At 42.7% G+C, this 6291-nt stretch overlaps 1 long non-coding RNA gene across 1 annotated transcript in view; it reads left to right on the forward strand.

The window, feature by feature from the left end:
• Window positions 1–2816, forward strand: part of LOC103463114 (uncharacterized) — a 4398-nt gene extending 1582 nt beyond the window's left edge. The window contains exons 2-3 of the long non-coding RNA XR_533460.2: window positions 2156–2421; window positions 2525–2816. This is a non-coding gene — a long non-coding RNA (uncharacterized LOC103463114). The remainder of the gene's footprint in view (window positions 1–2155; window positions 2422–2524) is intronic.
• The last annotated feature ends 3475 nt before the right edge of the window (window positions 2817–6291 follow it).

Raw genomic sequence — 6291 nt, forward strand, 5'->3', positions numbered from 1 at the left:
GCAACAGACGTGATCCAAAGGCAAAGATGAATGTCATCCAGTCAACAGGCGATAAATCTGCACTTAAACCACGATAGATGTAAAAACACATTCTGCTAGCTGGCTGGCTTGCAGGTTTTTCCTCTCCCTCCGTTTCCATCGCAGGAACCACCAACAGTTCCTGCTAATGTAGCTGCTAATATACCTTCACTAGCTAGCAAGAGAGAGCTGTTGCCTTGCAGCAAGAAGGTTCTGGGTTCAATTCCCGGCCTGGGGTCTTTCTGCATGGAGTTTGCATGTTCTCCCTGTGCATGGTGGGTTTTCTCCGGGTACTCCGGTTTCCTCCCACAATCCAAAAACATGACTGTCAGGTTAATTGGTTTGTCCAAATTGCCCCTAGATGTGAGTGTGTGTGTGCATGGTCTCTGTGTGTCTCTGTGTTGCCCTGCGACAGACTGGCAACCTGTCCAGGGTGTAACCCGCCTCTCGCCCGGAACGTTAGCTGGAGAGGCACCAGCACCTCCTGACCCCACTGAGGGAAAAGGGTGAAAGAAAATGGATGGATAGCTAGCAAGAGTGTATTAGCAGATAGCTAGCAGTAGCCTCAAGCGCCTCGAGTCGCAGAACGTAATGAAGTGACTCAAACGTTTGTCTGACAGAAAAGTCCCATGAAAAAAAAACCCTTTCTAGAATAAATGAGATTAWATCGTCCTGCTGCAACAAAACTTAAGACCTTTGATTAACGTATTTAAGGCCAACTGACCTTTTATTACTGCATTAAAGGCTTTTTAAGGCTGCAYGGCCTGCCTGTATTTACTTCCTTTATCTGAACTGATTTAAATGTCCTGATACTGAAAAACATTCTAGATCTGTGTCAGTGCCAATGTGCACATCTGTTCAGTCTAATTCTACGCTTTGCGCTCTGAGTGACAAAATGCTTTATTAATTATTTTATGTTATATTCAGAATTCCTAATTTTACTTCCTGAATGATTTGAAAGAAGTTTGTTGAAGTTTATTTTTTGTCGACTTTTTGTGTTTGTGATTAACTSCTGAACAAATKAAAGTTGTTTTTACATGTTTGTCCAAACCAGTGAAGCTGTTGGYGTTTAAGGGAGCAAAGTTATCAGATTTGTGTCTGTGTTTTAAAAAAAGAGAAACATTTTAAGTCAGCTCAGCTGTTTTTTCCGGTATCAGCCGATACTTAACCTCAGATATCGGTAGCTGAMGTGTAAAAGTGGATCGGTTCATCCTATTCATGTTGCTTCCAGGTCTAAAACTCAGAGATAAACATGTATTAAAACAGACTCCGGGTTGCCAAAAGTATCATTTTAAAGCTCATTTCAGTGAATCTGATGAAGCCAAATGTATCTGAAGCTTGTTGATGTGGGTATTAGTAGAAGGATAGCTAAATAAAGAGCCTGCATTTTGTTTATCTCCCTGCCAAACACACGCCACTGCGGATCTGGGAGGTTGAAAAGCGGCGGGCTCTTTGTCACAACAATCCTATAGAGGCCTGAACCAATGACAGGAAGGCAGGCGGCGGCGGCGGCGGCGGCRCGGAGGGACGGGAGGCCGATTGTTTCAGCGACTCATTAATTAATTTCCCTCCCATCATTTATCCTGGAAGCACTACATAGGTCTGGGAGGTATAGGTAATGATACAGGAGGGGAGACATGAATACTGAGAGAGCGCATCCTGTTCGCCGTCAGCGCGGCGCCGAGCAGCTAGCTGTCACACAAAGACACAATGAGGCCCGGCAACAAACAGCCACTTAAAAAAACAGCCTGGCAACTGAGAGCAAATTCAATTAGAGAAGTAATTAGTAGATACAGGGCCAGGCGGCGRCGRCGGCGGCGGCACAACACAGGAATTAACGGGCGCGGATAGGAGGAGGACGCTGTCATAATTAAGAGGCAATCACCTATGTCAATGAATACCTAAAAAAACACAAAACTATTAATTCAGTGATCAAAAATATTTCAGGAGAAGATTAATACAGCAAATTCATTTTAAAAGACTAATTTCTGGAAAGATAGCAAGACAATTGCACATAATGTACTTCGCCTGGCATTTATATTGCTAATTAAATTTTTTCTTTCTGATAATTTGCTAAAGGGCCGCTCATCCCTCTCTCTCCTCCGCTGTGTGTGTGTGTGTGTGTGTGTGTGTGTAGCACTGGAGGCGGTGTTGCAGCAGTAGCTAAATATAAAGCAGAGTGCTGTCTCTCCGAACGCCTCGCTGCAAAACGCTTCCATGCATGATGCAAAAGAAGAAGAAAAACACAACATGAACAACAGCAAATATTCACCGCCTCTTCCTCCACCCTGCGTGTTTATCTCCCCTGCACCTCCTCCTCCTCCTCCTCCTCCCCTGTGACTCCACACACACAAAAGGACCAGCAATTAAATTAGACGATAAGGATGTGAAATAAATCAGCAGGTTATTGATTGATTTGTCCCTCTCTTGGGGCGGCAGCAGCTATCATTTCACACCAACAGCTTCTCTATCACCAACTAATTACTCTGTTTCCAAAATCCCTCAGAAGAGCCGGCGAGGTTTCAGACAACAGACGGAGCAGCTTCCGGAAAACAGGACGGGATTAAAATCATCAGAGGCTGGAAAACCAGAGGAATGTTTCTGATACGTCGGCCGAGAGCCACAGCGTTTGTTCTTCTCTAAACGTTCAAATAAAAATAAAAAAAGCTGCTTGCAAATGATTTATTCCAGCATTGACAGCCTGTAAAGTCTCCAATTTCAGTGTTTTGTTGATTACAGATGTAGAACTACTTCAACGTGTTTTTATTTCAGGTAGAAAGTAGCAGGAAATCACTCAGTAAGAGTCAAAAGTAACTATAAAGAAAATGACTAAAGTTCACCGAAGTAACAAAACAAATAAAAATCAGGCAAAAGAAAATGTTTCCAAATCAGTTTCTTTTAATAAGAAACTGATAAAACATGAACAGAAACATCAGGTGAGTTTCTGTTTCTGGAGGATTTGAAGAAAATCCAGAAATTTCACTCAAGTAAGAGAAGAAATACTTTATAATAAGTAAAAGTAAAAAGTACAGCGTAGTAAAAATACTCCTAAAAATACATTTTTAAAGCAGTTACTCCAGTAAATGTAACTAGTTAGTATCTCTGGTTAGAAGAGAGCAGATAGTTTGTGATTTCTGAGAGAAACAAATGTTTTCAAACTTTGTTCAAGTTGGACCTGAAAACAATCATATCATCTGCAAAGAATGTTAATATTTCAACTTGATTAATGTTTTTAACTTGATCGTTTATGTTCTGAAGAAGTGATTTAATTTCTTCTCACCTAACTTTATTTTAATATTCTCAAGAAAATTCAACAGCAGAGCATTAAGGTCACACAAAAACACTGAAATTATGAAAATAGAGTCATAATGTTGCAACTTTACTCGAAATATTAGGACTTAAATTTGTAATTTTATGGCTCTTGTATCAAGACTTTATTTTTGAATGCCGTATAAATCTTTTAATGTGATGTAACTTCATTCTGTTATGAATATTATGTTGTAATGTGACTTTATTCTCAAATTATTAGAACTTTGTCTTAGTAAGATTTTATTCTCTTATAAACTTTCTTGCAATTTGACTATTTTTTTTCTCAAAATATTACGACTTCATTGTGATATTATTACGACTTTATTCTTGTATGATGTTTTTCTCGTAATATTACGACTTTACTCTCGAATTTTATAAATTTTTTCTCTTAGTTTTACTCCGTCGTACAACTCAGCTACAAATTAATAAAACGTGAAATACAGTTAAATTCAATCCAAATATGAAAAACAGAACTTTTGTGTTTAATCTAACAGTTTGAATTTCAGCTCCAGAGAGAAAAATCATCTCATTTTTATTTTATATTAGCAGAAATGAAAGCCAGGAAGAGGAAGAGGAGGAGGAGGAGGAGGAGGAAGAGCGTCCGCATCCTCATCTTTTAAATACAGATTTGGTTTGTTGGTCTTGGTGTGAAGAAACGAAGGCAGAATTTACATATTCATCTCTGACAGACGGGTTTTATTTGGGAGCAAAACGTGGAGAAAAAATATCCACTTATCTGTATCATGAGCAGCGATCGGGCCTCTTGAGCCCGACGACGGGCTGCAGGGAGGATAACGCTAATATGGCCTCAGACTGTATGCAGGGCTAGTTAATGCTATTTACTGAGGAAGGTAGATGATGGACAGGAGGGCGAACCGGAGACGGACATTAAGTGGCCTTCCGAGCCTCTGGATGCTCCTTTAAGAGCCAATTACCGAGCTAATGGAGCTAATGCCAGAGATGAGTCTGGAAGATGAGAGGAGAGGCAGGCCGACGGGAAAGCCGTGACACCGAGACAAACCGCCGGCGGCGCAGAGGACGATTAACGTTTGCTAATCTGATGGGCGAATCTTCAGGCGTCAAACGTCCGGAAAGAAACCCCGAAACGGGGCGCCGCCAAGCAAACGCGTCTCGTTTTCATGATCCGTCATGTTCGGCTGCAGATTAAAAGTGTGATCTCCAGGCTTATAAACGATTTAGTCAATTACCAACGTTATCTAAAAACGCTTTAATTTGCCTTTCAGCGCTGCAACAGGGGCCCTCTGCGCTGTCAATGAGGTGATTAGAGCCCAGATTGCAGCTTCCAAAGGCCAAAAACAGCTGCTGTCACCGACACCCGGAGACGTCAGCACAGGGGAGAAAAAACTCCCAACTCGTCAAGACTTGGCATCTGAATAGTGAAGAAAGGGAAGAAGAGGAGAGGAAAGGAGAGGATGTAGTTTAGAGAAGACAGGAGGAGAAAGAAGAGGTAGAAATACCTGAGCTGGTCTGCTGCCTGCCTGCCAGCCAGCGCAGTGTGACAGGGAAGGCCCATCTGCGCTCCCCGACACTCAAGATGGCAGATGTAGAAGCAGATTGATTTTCATTCAGCTGTCATGATACACAAGTGGAAAAAAACACTCGCGAGCGAACACACTCACAATCACGGTGTTTGAAAGCTCTGTCAAGTGGCTGGGCCGCTGCTGGCTGTCGGTCTGCCAAGCCGCTTCCCTCCTTCCTGTCATTTCATCCAGATCCTTCCCTCCCCTCTCTGCCGCTCTCAACGAGCGCTAGCAAGAATCTCAGCGCCACATCTGGCGCTCAAATTAAATCATTTACAGTCCATAGTGAGGAGCTGCGTTTGGTGACAATACAGCCGGTGGGGAATCAGCGTGTTTTCTCCGAGCTCTGCCACCAAGCGGCTCCTCTGGCGTCTGATTAGGCGCCGGCGGTTCGTGTTTCATAAAGTCTGGCTCATCTGCTGGCGCGGCCCCTGACACCTGCGCTCCTTCCACCGGGAGCCGCGGCCTCCATCTGCAGGTTTCGTTCCGCGGCAGAACATCGTGTTTCCTCTTTTGCTCATCTGAATGTTTACAAGGACACAAAACCGTCAGCTTGAAATCATCGCTCCGCATGCAGAACTCCCCGAAAATGCTGCAAATTTTGAAACTTCTGTTGCACTGACGAAAACTTCTGCTTAAACACGATGCAGGTTATTATTTACATCCGGAAATTTCGTGCTTGCGAACAACACTGGCGGGGGAAGAAAAGACGACTCTTTTACGTGCCSTCCGTAGCCGCGCTGCCGCGGTAGAACGGCTCCGAAAACAAAATGAAACCTGCAGATGTTGGGATTATGAAAGTAGTGCAAAGCGAAGCAGCAGAGGGAAAAATAAAGCAGAAARACGTTAAAGAACGACTCAAAATTCTTCCGTTTTATCTTTGCTRCACACAGATTGTTGCCGTAGCAACTGACTGACAACAGCTCCACTAGCGCATCATGACTCAACACCACAAAAACACGCATCCYCCTTTTTTCTGTAACTATGTCATGTATAGATTTTAGATTTATGGCTTCGGTTGAACTGGACAGATAAAAGCAGAGCTGGTTTCCTTTAACAAGCAGTTTTTGACCCTCCAGATTATTCCACTTATGGGAAAAAGTCTAGTTATAAGTGAATTATTCTGCCAGAAACCGACTGACAAGCGCCTGTATTTTGCTGAGAAGTTACTTGAAATCTAGTTTTGTCTTGTTTTACGTTTTCTGAACTAAAAAGTAGAGAAAACTACCAGGTAAGATTTGATGTTTTTGCAGTGAAATGTCTGATGTTTGTCGTCTTCCTTGAGAAAAAAAACCCCACATTTTCCTCTCATGTTTCACTAAATCCCAGAGCATCGCCACTCTGATCCGTTTGACCGGCGCCGATTCTGCTAAATGAGTTTCAGTCAGATTGGAGTTGTGTGCTGAATACTAAGAAACGAGTC

The sequence above is a fragment of the Poecilia reticulata genome, linkage group LG4 (assembly GCF_000633615.1).
Source record: "Poecilia reticulata strain Guanapo linkage group LG4, Guppy_female_1.0+MT, whole genome shotgun sequence".
NCBI classification, from domain to species: Eukaryota; Metazoa; Chordata; class Actinopteri; order Cyprinodontiformes; family Poeciliidae; genus Poecilia; species Poecilia reticulata.